This window comes from Thermobia domestica, chromosome 17, assembly GCF_964235325.1.
Source record: "Thermobia domestica chromosome 17, izTheDome1.hap1.1, whole genome shotgun sequence".
In the NCBI taxonomy this organism is placed as follows: domain Eukaryota; kingdom Metazoa; phylum Arthropoda; class Insecta; order Zygentoma; family Lepismatidae; genus Thermobia; species Thermobia domestica.
Genome location: NC_137470.1, coordinates 106,085,398 through 106,103,392, shown reverse-complemented (window position 1 = coordinate 106,103,392; position 17,995 = coordinate 106,085,398).

Sequence of the window (17,995 nt, the reverse complement as noted above, 5' to 3'; positions counted from 1 at the left end):
ATTCAAACGGCAAATGAATACTAATAAAATACCCAATTTTATAAAATGCATAAATGGTTGCATAACCCACAGGATATTTCCCCTTTTTCAATATCTATACAATGTTTCAACAAATCGAAAAATAAAAAATACTACCATAATTTAAATAAAATTTTAAGACTTTTTAAAGAATAACATTTTCCTGAAAACTCAAAAATAAACCCGTAAAAATTCCCGAAATTTCGAAATTGTTATAACTTCATCAAATATTAACCGATTTTCAAAATTCAATCGGCAATCAATAGGCAAATAAATTTAATATCTATCGAATGTTTTGTAGGTTGCATAACTCTAAGGATATACTTGCAAAAACTCAAATAAATCCCTTATTTATACATATATCTTTAAAATTCAAACGGCATTGTGTTCGGTATACCCAAAGGTCTTAGTTTTTTATAGTCTTGATACTATAAAAAACACTTATACACTTAAAACGCACTTAAAATTACAAGTTTGGATATTGATAATGAAACCATAATAACACTTATACACTTAAAACACACTTAAAATTACAAGTTTTATTTTTGTTATTTTTTGGATTCATTTCTAAAGTAAAACTGATGTATTTTATAACCATTATCTAAATCTTTCAAACCCTCATACTTAACAAACAGCTTATACTTTTTCAAATCTTTCAATACTTGCTCAGTTTCGTCATTATATCTTTGTGGTAATAACGTTTTATATTTTTCATCTAAATGTACTAAAACTCTTTGACCATAACGCTGTGTTTGAATCAATTTCCATAATGTTATCTCGTACGCTTTACCTTTTTCTAACTCATCTATGCGAAGGAATCTCAATGTTTTAACGTCATTTTTTTTCAAATAAGTAGCCATAGCTTATTTATTATAAGGAAAATGCTCGTTTTATGATAAATTCATAAAACCGATTCTCATTTACATACAGACAATTCACATAAAATTTACATACAGAACTCAACAGTTGGATAAGTATCTTTTATACCAGTGTATTTGATTTTTATTCCATCTTTAACGATCTCATCAATCATTTTATCTGTTAAGTGTTTTGTAAATCTAGGTGGAAGAAAGACCTTAAACTCCTCACACTCAACTAAAATGCTCTTTCCAAACTTAGTTTTAATCTTTTCCATTTTCACAATCTTATATTCTGTATTTAATTCTAATTCTCTTAATCCAATAACTTGTGTTTGCTCAAGACTTCCAAGTTTATTTAAAAGCTCAATATGACTCGACATCGTATTTATTATATAGAAAATCAATGAACACTCTTCAATTTTTATCTTCACCAAAAATATTTAATCATTTTTTATCAATTTCGTTTATGGAAAAATTTCCATAAAATAATACAAACATATATTTAACTATCTAAAACTCTTCTACTACTTTTTCATTCTTAGGATCATATGTAAAGTTCTTTTGTCCAATTAAAATCGCATAGCATATAGTATTAGCAGCCACAGCTTCTGCAAAGTCTACTACAATCTTGATGTTTGTTCTCTCATTTACCGATACATTCTTCCTCTTACTACAATTAATCACATACATTGGTCTGTTATCTATAAACTCTTTAGGACCATAGTACATTTCAGTACTAGCACATGTTGTTCTCTTAAGCCCAGTATAATCTTCGTACATCTTAAAATAATCCATGTTAGCAATATCTAAGTTTCCTGATTCTTTTGGAAACACCTCATTCCTCCCATTCTTAAGATATATATTCTTTACCTTACAATGATCAAACTTACTTGCATCTGCTGTTTGTTTGCCACTTCTATCAGTTTGGAACATTACAACTACGAAAGCAGGCATATCAAATTGCCTAGAATGAAATTGAGTAGTAACATCAAACTCCAAGAAAGAACCTACAACAGTCTTCTGAACACATTGATAAGTATGGAATGAAAACATGATTTTAGGTTCTTTAAGAATATTCAACTTTAACCTGTTTTCATAATTAGATTCGTATTCAACAATAGGCATTCTTATCTCCATACTTTTTATTGTTATTTTTCCATCATGAGGAGCTGCTGCACCTGCTCCTGATCCAGTCCATTTGTACAAGACATCGTTATTGTTGTTAGCTTTTGTAAATATTATTCTCAATCCACCTTTCCACATAACCTCTTTATAATCACTTAAAAAGCCTGGAATTAATCTTAATGGGTACAAAACACTAAAGTCCTTTCTTAGACCAAGTTTATCATCTGTTTCAAATCCTGCTTGTTTTAAATATTCAACTTCTGGTTTGAAAATCTTTAATGTTCCAATAGCTGTAGATGTTATTCCAGGTAGTTCAATCTTATCTATAACAACTCCATGCTTTCTAACCTCAATTTGAGAAAAGAAGAATGGTAAGAAGTTATCTACAAGTTTTATAGTATCATTTGCACCAAATGTTCCTCCAACTGATGCACCAACAACTTCAAAAGTCATATGACAATCTGCTTTGATTGGATGTATGAACCCATCCCCCACATTGAAATCAAACTCAATATCTTTGTTAGCTTCATTCAAATTGTTAAATGTTCTTGTGTTAGCTTTAAAACTCTGTAACTCGTAACTCTCAATACTATCCATTTATTATAAAGAAAATCTTGAAACAACGCTTTTATGGGATATACCCGTAAAAGAATCATACATAATAACATTTAAAAAACTTATAGTCACCATCCTAACTTAACCTTAGCATTCATAGCAGTACCAAAGCACAAAAGCAGCTAATCGTTCACCAATTGACGCATCACTACTAAATGCTCTTTTCCATGCTTTAGTTTCTAGTTCCTTATCTGCAATATGTCTTGACTCTGTATCTTTATTGTCTCTATAGTATATATCGTGTTCTTTACAAGCCTCATCTAATGTGTTAATACCTTCATCACCTCTCTCTAACCTTTCTTGAAGCTTCGTAAAAGGCCCGCAAAATCTGAAGCCTGGTATATGTAACTCCGGTATCCCCTTCATGTTTAAAATCTTATTCATTAGTCATTTTCCAAGCTTCTCATCATTCCAGAAACGTGGTGGTAATGTATTTAAGATCTTAATCAAATACCCTATACCTTTTAGATAATTAGGAATAAATTGTGAAAGCTTATTATTAATCATTCTCACTATACCTACTTTCTCATTATAAAAGTTATTATTACCAGCCTTTTCTTCTCCCTCTATAACTATTAACCGATCAATTAACTTTCTCACATCATCCATCCATATATATTCTTTAGGTATCTCTGTATATTGTTTAATTCCTTCACCAGTCCTTTTAGGAATTGGAGGTAAAGATGGTTTAATATAATCATCCCAAATAGGCTTGATAATATTAATGTACTTAGAACCTCTATTAGATGCTACTTTTTTATCTCGATTATATTTTTGAAAGGCAGCATCTGATTCTATTGTTATTTCCTTGTACTGTTCAAAATCGTATTCGTCATAATCTTCAATGGTTTTATTAGTATTCATCGTTAACAATTCCTATACACTTTCTGTTCCTTTATAAGTTTTACCATTAATTATCAAATCATCACCATTCACTTTAACTTCAGAATTTCCTATCTTATTTATTATTTTTCCATCTTCTTCTACAGCTCTTATTCCAAACACCCTATCATTTCTCTACTATAATATTTCGTTGCAATCTTACCAAATGATTGTGCTGTTGTTAAAGGCTCTACTCCTTCAACTTTATCTTTAATTTGTTTTCTCATTTGTTTTATTTCTCCTGTTATAGGCGTATCACTACTACTTGGAGAACTATCATAAGTTATCTTTTTAGGTGTTCCTAGTAGACTAGGATCTATTGAAGCCGACTTATGTACAACTGGAACAAGTTCAGTTATTAGATTTTTATTTTGTTCTGCTACTTCTTTGATCTCATTTCCCAAGTTTTGAATAGCATCAATTAAAGGTTGTTCTTGCGTCTTAAATTTATCGTATATACCTGCTCTTTCTTTCTTCCAAAATTTGAAGCCCTTTATCAAGAACTCCTTTACCTTGATATTCTTATTAATATCTTTCTCATCCGTTTATTATATAGAAAACGAACAAACGTCAATAAACGTCAAAGAACATCAATAAACGTGAAAAAAGTCAAAGGTTTAAGAAATGTTTTATCTTGTTCCTATACTTACCATTGTTTACCTTCCTTGCCATATCAATTACTATAAAACCATAATCATCTTGCCAACATTTTCAACATATCTCTTTAAATTTATCATAAGACATATCTCCTCCATCAAACTCGCTATACACATGTTTAAGATTAGTATCATCTTGTCTGAATATGCATAGGAAGTTAACGTTATCTCTTATAAGCTGTTTAGGTACTTTTGAATATGTTTGTGCAAGATAGGAACAGTCTAAATGTCTATGCCTACCTCTTGTAAAGTAATTTCTAACAGTATCTTGATTCTTTGAAATGTAATCATCAAACACAACGACAGAGTATTTTTCACATTCATCAATAGGTACAATAGAATCATTACCGCTTAAGAACGTTGCTATTTGCTTCTTAAACTTTAGTTCTGCTTTTTCAAATCGATCTTTTAATTGCTCATACTTTGGCTGATTCATGCTTTTAGAATATATATAGAAGTAATTTATGTTTAACCAAACTGGCTGTAATAAAAAATTAAATAACAAAAAAGTTTTACCACACCCAAATGGACCCACTATAAGACATCAAATATCATCAGGTATAAGTTCTCCATTTCTTTTCTTAACTGTTGTCTCTTTTATCATCTCTTTTACATCCCAATTAATAGTTTTCTTACTCATTTATTATAGAGAAAATCGTCTCTTTTATGATCTAAATCTTTTAGCTTTTCTCTGATTTTAAGCAACGTATCTTTTATATATTCGTTATCCATTTCACCATTTAATGTTATAATTATCTTTAACTGTTCTTTAAATGAGTTAATACAAGTGACAATGGTTTTATATTTGTCTTTTCTTTTGCTTATGTTTAACTTAGAAGACAAACCTGTTATTATAGCACTTCCAGTTGCAAGAGTTGTTGTTAATATTGAGTAAATTGTTACAGGTATAAAAATATTAATTAACCCAGTTGTTGCAGAAAGTATAACCGATAACGTGATCAAAGTGTAGTATGCATATTTAACAATTTGTAGTTTTCTCTTTTTCTTCTTTAAACTGTATTCTAACTTTTGAATGATATTTTCTTTAACTTGATTACTTTCTCTCTTGGAATATCTCTAGGTAAATCAAACTCATTAATTTATTATATAATAAATGGCTAAGGTATTTAAGTTAACGAGTGATACTTCTGTTTTAATGAAGAAACTCCATTACGAATTAGACAACAGTAGCAACTATTTAAGTATAGGACTAGTTGGGTTTTACACAACATACTTAACTCCAAACATAACAACAGAAAAAAAAACAGTTTCTCATATGGTGATAGACAAGTTTTTATACCAGAAGGGCAATATAATTTAAAATCACTTAATGAGTATTTAAAATCTCAATCCATCAACATCACATTATCAGAAGATCATTTAAGAAATAGAGTTAAAATAGAAACTGATAGTAATGATGTTACAATTGGGGGTATAGGTACTGTCCTCGGGTTTAATGTTCTTGAAGTTTTACAAAAAAACAAAAAACATATTGGAAGTAAGTTGCCAAAGTTTCATCCGTTTGATACTATAAATCTTCACTGTAATATAGCAGATGGTATGTTTGTTAAAGATACAGAATACACACATAGAGAAACAGGAATTATTGCATCATTTAAAACAGATGCTGAGTTTAAACATAGTATTATTTATGAGCCTACTTATCCATTATTTTTTCCTATATCTAAAGACAAGTTTGACAATTTTGAGATAAGGATAACAGATGAGAATGATTCCTTAATTGATTTTGGTGGAGCTACAATAACTGTATTTTTACAAATTAAGATTTTATCTTAAATAAATAAGATGTGGTCTATTAAAGGTTGTATGTTTATTGTTCCTTATAACGAACTAAATGATTTAAATATTGATCATGTATTAACAAAGAAACAACTTAGTGATAAATCTAAGAAAATTAAAGAAGGTAAAGGAATGGATTTAGCATTAACTACTACACAAATGAAAAAGATTAAGAAAGAGCAAATGTTTGGTTTTATTTCTACAATTCCGGCCATTCTAGCAGCTTTAGGAGCAGTTGGTTCATTAGCAGGGGGTGCAGCAGCGATTACTAAAACTGTACTTGATGCTAAGAAGAATAAACAAGAACTATAAGAACAAAAAAGGCACAATATAGCTATGGAAGAAAAGCAGGGAGCGGTAAACCAAAGAAGTCAAAAAACTAAAACCATTGACCAACTTCTATATAGAGAGGTTGGTTAAAGAATTAAAGATAAAACGATTTAGAGGTGTATTTATGAGTGATGAACTTCCACAAGAACCCTATGTAAATGAGTGTGGTGTAGTTAACCTCGATAAATCAGAAAACATTGGTACTCATTGGATATGCTATTGGAAAGATAACAACATAAAGTGCGTGTTCGATTCTTATGGTGGTATTCCTCCTAAACAACTATAAATATACCACATTGACTTGACACCCAGTCTTCCGTTTCAGGCGCTGCTATCGGCTGAAGGAATTCCACTCTCTTTTGCTAAGGCTTCCTCGCCTAGCAGCTGCTGAACCCTTATTGGCTCAACGCGTGGGTGTGCCGGGGTGTGAGCTTTAGTTCGCATTTTTGCCATGGCTCAAGAAAATTTGGCAGCATAATAGTACAATATGTTGGTATCAAAAACTTATTCTACAATGATGAACGAATACAAGACTTTAATTCAGTTATATGTGGTCATCATTGTGTTAAGGTTTTAAATCTTCTAAATCAAGGGTATTATTTTAGTGATGTTATGTATATGATTAAAAATGATTAAATATTATTAAGTTTAAGTACTTTTACGGTTTATATCCATAAAAATTTTGTTTTAAGATAAATATGGAAGCTATACATAATACATTTTTAGATTATTTTGAGAAGCATGAGGATGAACTAGATGCACTAGTTAGATTTAATTTTAATTGGTATTTTCGAGATGTTAGTAAGATAGACTTAAAAGATAAAAACAACGCATATACAGTTGTTCAGTTATGGAAAATGTTAATACCTAAATTTTTGTACACGGAAGAAGAGTTGGTAAAGTTATACCCAATAATTACCTTAAAGGATATGTTATCAAATTATAACACCAGACCATTAAAATGCAGTAATTGTGGTAGTAAGTCACTAACAAATGTATGAGCAGTTACATTTGTGATTATTGTTCTGTAGCGAATGGTTGGGTTTACAGTACTTGTGAAGGAATGAGAGCTGCTTGTGTGAGAAAACCATGGTATGATACTATAAAAAGATTTACGTTACAGTTTTCTCGTTTGCAAGCTTTACAGGATACAATTATTCCTGAAGATGTGTTCAAGGTGTTAAATGATGAATTTAGAGATATATCAAAAGATTTAATATCAACAAAAGATGTTTTAGAAGTACTAAAGAAAAACAAATACACAAAATATTATGATGATGTTTATTTAATACACTATCACCTTACCGATCAAAAATCATTAAACTTACGACATATGGAAGAAACACTTATAAACGACTTTGAAAACTTATACGAAACCTTTAAAGAACTGTATCCGAAAAGAGTATTGTTTATTAACTTAAAATGTGTATTGTACCATCTGTTGAAAAAGCACGATGTTCATGTTGATATTGATTTTAAACACTCATCTAAACAAATAGAGATGTTAAAGAAATGTTTTGAAAAATTAGGATGGACATTTTCTGTATAATAAATGAGTATGGATATATTTGGTAATGTTAAAGATAGAAAAGATAATGTTGATATTAGTGAAGAAAAATTAAAATTGTTGGAGAATTTAAATGATATTGTTAGCGTAAGTCAACTTAGATCAATAGAAGCACAATTAGAGAATGATAGAAAACGATTTGAAGATGCATTATAAACGTTGCAAGACACATACGTCAAGAAAGAAGATTTTCAAAAGGTTAGGATGGATACTACTAAATTGATTATGCAGAAAGAAACTATACCCCTATTATATCGATTAAAAGCTAAAAACGTTAAGGAGCCAATCTTTAGAATATTTTTTTTTATTTTTATAAATTTCTCTATAATGGGAAAACAATGCACATGGAATTAAGTTTGGATAAATACTTTTTAGACATATATTTAGGTGATACTTTGATTGAAAATATATCTTTTAGCTTTAACAAGAATGATATAATTACAATTAAACCAACTAAAAATTCAGCTATGGAAGAAGGTGAATTATTGTTTGTTGTGATGTACATAGAAAGAGAACTTTCCTAAAGACGTTTGCTATATAATAAATATGGATATTTTTGGTAATGTTAAAAGTATAATAGAAGAATCTAGAGAAGTTTTTTACATCCTGGGTTGATTTTAAGAACAAACGATTGGTTAATGTATCTAATGCTATTGATAAACAAGATGTTGTAACATTAGAACAGCTTGAATCAGTGAAAGAAGAGTTTAATTTACTTACAAGAAAAGAAATTGTTGAATTACCATATCGATTAGCAGAAGATGATCTTGGGAAACCAGCCTTTTTTGTATATAATTTAGCTGCTGCCTACAAATTTCTTTATAGAGGTAGGTTAATGGATATAGAATCAAGTCTTAATAAACATCTTAGAGACTTATTTTTAAATAACGCTTTAGTTGAAAGTTTTCCATTACACTTTAATATGCATGATCAGTTAACAATTAGACCATCTAAAGATTATGATTTAAAAGAAGGTAAATAATTATTGCTTAATATGTATATAGAAGTAGAAGATGAAGGTGAAAACGAATCAAGTGATGATGATGATAATGTTAAAAGTATAGTATTAGGTAGTGATAAATTTTATTTTTTTTGTTGATTTTCTATACAATAAATAATGATGATGTATTGTGTTAAGTGTAAGAAATTGACAGATACGGAGAAAGATACCATTAGAATTGAACAAACAAAGAATGGAAGGTATCTAAAGAAAGGTATTTGTTGTGTATGTGGTGTTACTAAAACTCAATTCGTTAAAAAGCCCGATTGACTAGAAGAAGGTAAAGGTGTTAGAGAAGACATTATAGAAGAAATTCAAAAACATCTAGAAAAAACTTTGACAGATTAAGTGTAGTTATAAAAGGTATCGATGATCTTTGGCAAGCTGATCTTGTTAAAATGGATAGTGGAGTATTAAAAGGTGTTTCCAAATTAAATAAATGTTATAAGTATCTGCTAACGATTATAGATGTGTTCTCTAAATATGCGTTTGCTGTTCCTGTTAAAGATAAGAGTGGTAGGAATGTTACAGAAGCATTCGAATCCATATTAAAAACAAGAAAACCTAGTAACTTACAAACTGATCAAGGTAAAGAGTTTTACAATAAAGAATTTAAGAAGTTAATGGATGAAAATAAGATTAATCATTACTCAACCTATAGAGGTAAAAAAGCTTCTGTTGTTGAGAGTTTTAATAGAACACTTAAACAAAACATGTGGAAAAGGTTCACAACACAAGGGAATTATAAATGGATAGAGATATTACCAACATTGGTTAATGAGTATAATAATAGAGTACATAGAACAATTTGTTTAAAGCCTATAGAAGTTAATAAGAAGGATGAGCGAACAATATTACAGAAAGCAGATATGAAAGAATATAGACGTGTTAAACCCAAATACAAATTAGGTGATTATGTTCGTATAAGTAAGTCGAAAGGGTTATTTGAGAAAGGATATACACCTAATTGGTCAACAGAAGTATTTGTTATTACTGAAGTTATTCCATCTAATCCACCAACATATAGAATTAAAGATTTAGAAGAGGAAGATGTGCAAGGTAGATTTTACGAACCAGAACTATTAAAGACGAAACACAAAGATGAATACTTGGTGGAAAAGGTGTTAAGAAAGAAAGGTGATAAAGTGTATGTTAAATGGCTAGGTTTTGATGATTCGCATAATAGTTGGGTAGATAAGAGTAATGTTGTAGTGTAAATATAAATGTTTGTCTTTTATGGTTATTATTCCATAAAAGATAAGGCTAACGAAACGTTACTCTCATAGCATATATTTCCAAAGAAATAAAGAATCAAACGAACTAATACAATACTATAATGAAAAAATTAGCAATACAACAGAAAAAAGCACTCGAGAAGAAATACGCACCTGCTCTTAAGAAGTAAGAAACTACTTGATTATTATGATAAAATTAGCTGGAGCAGATCGGCAAAAAGATCAACATTTTCTATATAATATATATTAGTATTATGGATAATTCTCTTAGTTTAAATGATATTTGCTATGAACAGATTAAAGATGATTATTGGTATGGCATTTTTGGAGATTTTAAAGATTTGATTAAAGATAAGAGTACAGGATACTTCAATGCTACTAAACTGTGTCAAGATGGTGGAAAAGAATTTAAACATTGGTTAGAAAATAAAGAATCGAAAGAACTCATAACATATATTTCCAGGGTCGGTAATCCGGCTGTGGAAATTATTAAAAAAGTAGCAGGTGGCAAAGGAGAAATATGGAATGAATTAAGAGGAACATATGTTTGTAAAGAATTGATTCTAGATATATCACGATGGTTATCTCCAGAGTTTTATCTTAAATGTAATCAAATCATTATCAATTACTTCGTTAAAGACTTTCAACAGCTATACCTTACTAACAACGATCAACTTCAAACAAGACTACAAGAAATAGAACAACAAATGAATGAATTTCGTATAAACAATGAGAAACAAGAAAAGGAAATAAATCATCTTAAAACAATCGCAGCACCGTATACGGACGATAATTCAAAAGATAATTGCCTAATCATATACAAGAAGAACAAACCTAATGATCCTTTCCCTTATTATGCTATCAGATGTCAAAAGAGAAGCCTATATAAGCCTCTTAATGAAGCAGAAGAAAAATATCCGAATCATGTAATAATATACGAAAAGTTTAGAGATCCTAACAGTATTAAGCTATTCAACCTAATGCAGCAAGAACTAGATATTCGTAAAGGTAAGGGTAATGAGTTTTGGACACCCCTATCAGAAAAAGAATTGATTAACAGTATAGATCGCTTGTATGATAGGTTATTATCTGATAATTAAGGTTACGTCTTTTATGATATAATAATTAAGGCTACAACTTTTATGATATAATAATCATAAAATTTAATTAGTTAAACATTAAACAAACCATCTGTTGTAACATCGAATGCTAAATTCAATATACCACCTAAATCAGGATTATTACGGTATTTTCTTATTATAACTCTCCAATCTACGTAATGTCTAAATAAATACATAAACTCTACAGAGAGGTGTTGATAAATTGAGATATTATGCCAATGAACTCTGTCTTTGAACTATGCAATAAATCATTCTGTTAAATTTTGAAATATTGAAATTATTTCCCAATCTACTTTGTCAGCGTAATCTCTTATAAGGTTTTCTGATAATTGTTGAGTTCCAGATAAGCGTCCCCAAGAAACTTTATCTACATGTTCTCGTATAAAGGCTTCAGAGAGTTTGTATCCATAAGATATAGCATCAAAATCAACTTTATCAATAAACTCATTAATAAATTCTTCAGATAGGTTTTGATTATATGATACTTCTTTCCAATCAACTCTATCTGCCAATTCTCTTATAAAGTCTTCTGATAAGTCTTGGCTTCCAGAAATAATCTCCCAATCAACTTTATCAGCTAATTCTCTTATAAACTCTTCCGATAACTTTTTCCATGAACATATTTCACTCAAATTAACTTTCTCCTGATATTTGCGTATGAAATCTTCTGTAATGTGATTATAATTATATTCCTCCTCATACTCATCATAACATATAGATAACCATTGTTCATCAGTCAGTGAATCCAACATCTCATCAGACAAGTTCATAACGTTTGTATAGAGAATGTTTTGTATAAGAAATGAGTTGTTTTCTTTAGTGGCTTTCTTGAACAAATGATCTAACATACCTATGGAGATGCTAAAATTTATTTTGTCTTCATCATCATAACCACCAATATCTAAATATTTACATACACAATCAAATATAGGTTTGTAAGATAATATTTCCTTAGAACTAGTCATATTCACCTGTTCGTTTTTATTCTTAGATTTTTTAAATTTATCTCATTTTTGTTGGTTTTCTATATAATAAGTATGGAGAAAGAATTTGATTTATTACATGATAGACTTAAACTAATTCATCATGATCTTAAACTCTTAGCAGTACTATTAGAGAAGCAAATACTGTTAAAGGAAATAGAATTATTAATAATGCAACAAAAACATCTGATTTGAGTAGTGATGATGAATATAAATATGGTAGTGATGATTATGATGATGTTGATGAGTAAGTTTACAAAAATGATTTAATTTTAATATGTGTATATGTGACTTTGATGGGTTATTCTCATCAAAGTCGTGTTCTAATACAACGCGTAATATGTAGACAATGGCAGGAGTAAACAATGTTAAGTGTTGCATTAGGATAAATGGAAGTAAAAATAGTACAAAAATGAACAGAAATAATCCGGCGAAGATAAAAATTGAGTAGTAAGATTTACTATATAGTAAATAAGATGAGTAATTATAGTAAATTTACTGTAATAGAGTTAAGGCGACAATGTAAAGAGAGGGGAATCAAAAAATATTCCCGATTAAGAAAAGCAGGACTAATAAACCTTCTTAAACAATATGATGATGAACAAAACAGAAGACAGATTAGAGATATATTCCCATTTAAACAAAAAGTAATTGAAGAACCGAATCCAACACGTATACCTATAAAAGTAGAATTAGAAGAAACAGCATTAAAGAAGCGTTTACGAACCATTAAAGTTGAAAACACAGGAGGATATACAGACCCAATAAAATTTTTAGATACAAGTGGAAGAGTTGCTATTAACAAAATCAAAGAGGAATTAAAATTTCACCCTATTAAAGTAAATCTCGTCTTAATTTGTGATTATATAAAAGATAAAGAAATACAAGAGCGCAATTTCAAAACATCAAACGAGAGAATATTAGAATCAACTGACTTAAATGAATATATATCTTATGCAAAACAAAAACTTCGTAGAGAAATGGAAGAGTTTGAAGCTAGAGGATCAGGATGGACGTTACAACAAATTCAATACTTACAAATCAGATTAAACAAGTATGTACCATTAAGAGCTTCTTCCTATATTGAACTTCCTAAACCGATTAAAGATAAGAAAGCAGTGATTAATGTTAAAAATAAAGACAATAAATGTTTCTTGTATTCTATTGCAAGTTACTTAAAACCTGTTGAAACACATCCTGAAAGACCTTCACATTATAAACAGCTTGTTAATGAGTTGCAAAACAAGTATTGTGATAACATTGAATTTCCTGTACAATTAAAAGATATTCCAAAATTTGAAAGAAGAAGTAATATCTCCATCAATGTTTACAGCTATGACAAGAACTATAATGTATATCCACTTCAAATCACAAAAAATAAGCAGGAAACTCATAACAATTTATTATATGTAAAAGATGAAAAAAACAGTCATTTTTGTTGGATAAAAGACCTATCACGATTAATAAGAAGTCAAGTGACAAAACATACTGAGAAGTTATATTTTTGTGATAGATGTTTAACAAGACACTTTCGAAATGAGAAGCAATTACAGAACCATGAGCTATATTGTAAAGAACATGAGGCTGTTAGGATAGAACTTCCAAAACCATATGACAATCAAATAGAGTTTCAAAACTATAATCGTTCATTAAGAGTTCCATTTGTCATATTTGCCGACTTTGAATGTATCTTATGTAAGTTAAAAATAGAGCATAATTGTAGTAAAACAGTAAAATATCAAAAGCATGAACCAATGAGTTTTTGTTACTATGTCAAATATTCAAATGGGAACTATAAAGCCCCTGTTAGTTATATAGGTCCAGATGCTGCGAAAGTATTTATTGAAATGTTGCAAAAAGAAGCAATAGAAATTATAGAAATATATAACAGGGTAGTTGATATGACCCCGCTTAGTGAGAAGGAAATAGAAGTTTATAACAGTTCGGATACTTGTCTTATATGTGAGAAAAACTTGAATGATTTACCACCAGCTGTTGAGAAAAAAATTAATATATTAAAGAAGAAAATACAGTTCTACAAGGATAAAGATCATATGAGTGAAAAAAATAAAAGAATGGAAGCATGACTTAAAAAAGTATTTGTATAAGATAAATAAAAATAAAGCAAAAGTAAGAGATCATGATAATTTAACTGAAAAGTTTAGAGGTGCAGCTCAAAGTTATTGCAATTTAAACTATAAAAATCCTAACTTTGTTCCTGTATTTCTTCACAACTTAACTGGTTATGATACGCATTTGTTTATTAAGGAGTTAGCTTATGATACACAGAAAATTAAACTAATCGCTAATAATGAGGAAAGGTACATAACATATAAAAATATGTAAAAGCAGGACCAAAAAAGATGGAATAAATTTAAGATTTGTTGATTCATTTAGATTTATGCCAAAGAGTTTAGCCGAGTTAACCAGTAATTTAAAACCAGAACAATTTCGAGAAACATTAAAGTTTTTCCCGATTGATAACTTGATCTAGTTAATACTAAAGGTTATTATCCATTTGATTATGTTGATTCATTTGAAAAATTAGAAGAATCTGTTCCACTATCTATAGACAAATTTACAAACAGATTAACAGAAGAAAAAATGAGTCCTGAACGTCATAAGCTTCATGTACAAATTTGTAAAGAATTCGATCTGAGGTTAGTGAGGGACTTAACTGAACATTATAACAAAACAGATGTCCTTCAATTAACAGATATATTTGAAAAGTTTAGAGATGTGTGTTTAAAGACATATGGATTAGATCCTGCTTGGTATTATACAGCACCAGGCCTATCGTGGGATGCTATGTTAAATGACTAAAATTAACTTAGAAATGTTAGCTGATTATGATAAAATACTAATGTTAGAAAAGGGTATACGAGGAGGAATCTCACAATGTAGTAAAAGATATGTAAAAGCTAACTACAAATATATGCAAGATTATAATAAAGATGAGTGTTCAACATACCTAGCATATCTAGACGCAAACAATTTATATGGATGGGCTATGAGTCAATACATGCCCCATAAAAATTTTAAGTGGGTTAAACCTTGCATAGATATAATGAACATTCCAGATAATTCAGAAACTGGCTACATATTAGAAGTAGATTTAGAATATCCAAAGTATTTACACAACAAACACTCTGATTTACCATTAGCTCCAGAAAACATGTGTCCACCAGAATCTAAACAATCAAAATTATTAACAACACTTTATAATAAGGAAATATATGTAATTCACTATAGGAACTTAAAACTATATATGTCACTTGGAATGAGATTAAAGAAAGTGCATAGAATATTAGAATTCAAACAATCAGACTGGTTAAAGAAATACATTGATTTAAATACAAATATGAGAACGCGAGCTAAAAACAAGTTTGAAGAAGATTTTTATAAGCTCATGAATAATTCGGTATTTGGAAAGACTATGGAAAATATTAGAAAGAGGCAGCCCATACAATTAGAATGTGATCCTAAGAGGGTAGAAGCATTAATTGCTAAACCTAACTTTGATTACAGAACAATATTTAGTGAGAACTTGTGTGCTATACATATGAAAAAAGAGCGATTAACATTTAATAAACCAATATCTGTTGGCATGAGTGTATTAGAACTATCAAAACTATTAATGTATGATTTTCATTATAACACTGTGAAGCCAAAATATGGAAACAATATAAATTTATGTTACATGGATACCGATAGCTTTATACATGAGATTGAGAGTGAAGACTTTTATAAAGATATAGCAGAAATAGTTGACCAGTTTGACACGAGTGAATACAAGGAAAATAATATATATGGACTACCACTAATAAACAAAAAAGTAATAGGTAAGATGAAAGATGAGAATAAAGGTAAGATAATGACGGAGTTTATTGGATTGAGATCAAAGATGTAAGCTTATTGAGTAGAAAATAAAGAAGAGAAAAAAGCTAAAGGAGTAACTAAAGCTGTATTATCAAAGGAGTTGCAGTTTAATGATTATAAAGAAAGCTTATTTAAAAATGTTAAAACGTATAAAGACATAAACCTCATTAGAAGTTATAAGCATGATATATATAGTATAACCGTTCATAAGCTAGCATTAGATTCCTCGGACGGGATGGGGTAAATACATATTACGGGATGGGGTAAATACATTAGCTTGGGGTCATTATGGGATAAAAGAGGAGTAGTTGTAGTTTTACTTATAAGTTTTAGAAGTAAGTTAGTTATAAGTTCTTAAATATAACTTTTTATGATTTTAAATGCCATAAAAGCATATTCAATCTCACTTTGGGTTATCCCTCTGTGTTAAAGTACAATAGTCATAATTTTTTGACAGTTAGGGGGTGGAGGGGGGAAAAGCGTCCTAAAACATACATTCATACCCTACTGCCCTCAATTGCTGAAATAAATTCCTGTCAAGCTTTCGATCGCTGAAATAAATTTCTGTCTACGGCCCTGCAAAACAGTGACGATTTTAGGGAGTGATCAGTTAGTAATGCCTCCCTGGAGCAACGACACTTCCCCAGAAGTCATATCTCCGATAATTCAGAATGTGATTTGTGCATTATCACTTTTCACTCTCAGTGTCTTGAAACGCATCAAAAAGAAACTGTTCTGAAGTATTTACTGGTTCTCCCTATGACCCCATTTCAATATGGCCAACCTTGGACATATACACATCTGAAATATCACATTTTATGTCAGTGATCCCGAAAACTATCCATTCGACACAAATATAGGATATTTTCGATTCTTTATTCCTGTCACCCTCCCATTGTCAACTCGAAGCCAACAAAGGCTTATTTTGGACTTACGCAGCATCCGCAGTGTCACTTTTCATCTTTGCACATGAATTCGACACTAATTTCGATCGTATTTGACTACTTTTACATGTCACCTTCACCTCTTGGTAGGGATTTTTTCAGTATCTCGCCCCCACAACTATGGAGAAATTTCAACCAACTAAGTATAATTATAAATTATCATCTGAAACACAATCGTACGGGTGATCTTTTTCGCAGAGGAATTCGTTAACTACTGTTTCAATATCAATGTATTGGCTTATTTTGCTGTCCATGCTGAAGATCGCCAAAGGGCTAAACTTCATCTGCACTATTGTGCAATGAATATAGGTTTTAGTGGTTTAATTCACTGAATACTCGCTTAGTTGATTGTCTCGTCACAGGAAAAGTGAGATACAGTTATAAAAGAAAAACGAAACGAAATATTTAAGTTTTACGTCCCACGTTATGCCGACTACGCTAATGGAGACAGTGATGGTGAGAAACGAATGAAGTCGTTTAATGAAGAAAGTGGGAGGAAACTGAAGAAACCCGAGAAAACTCAAGCACACGGTGTTTGTCCATAATAAAGTTCATTCAGCGCGAGCTGGGATCTAACCAACAACTCCATGCACCATAGGTAAAGTTACAAAAGAATAGGCGTCTAAACAAATACAGAACACTATTATCAATGAGAGTTGTATAAGATTAGATTTTTATTTATTTCATTCTAAGTTGAAATTTCAATCAATCTTGATCTTCATTACTGTTCGAAATCCGGACTAACCAGTATTCCCTACTAGGGTAAAGATTAATTGATCGCCAACAGAAATCCAAAATCCTCTGTATAACCCCACGTTCTATTATTCCATATACACAATTAAGAGTCCAGCGTAACCTACCAGTTAATAAGTTTTCTTATTATTATTATTATTTTTAACACCTCAAAAATATAGGCTCATAATAGAACCACTGATTGGAAAAAGGGAATAAGTACATAAAAATATTTTTTCCACTTTTAA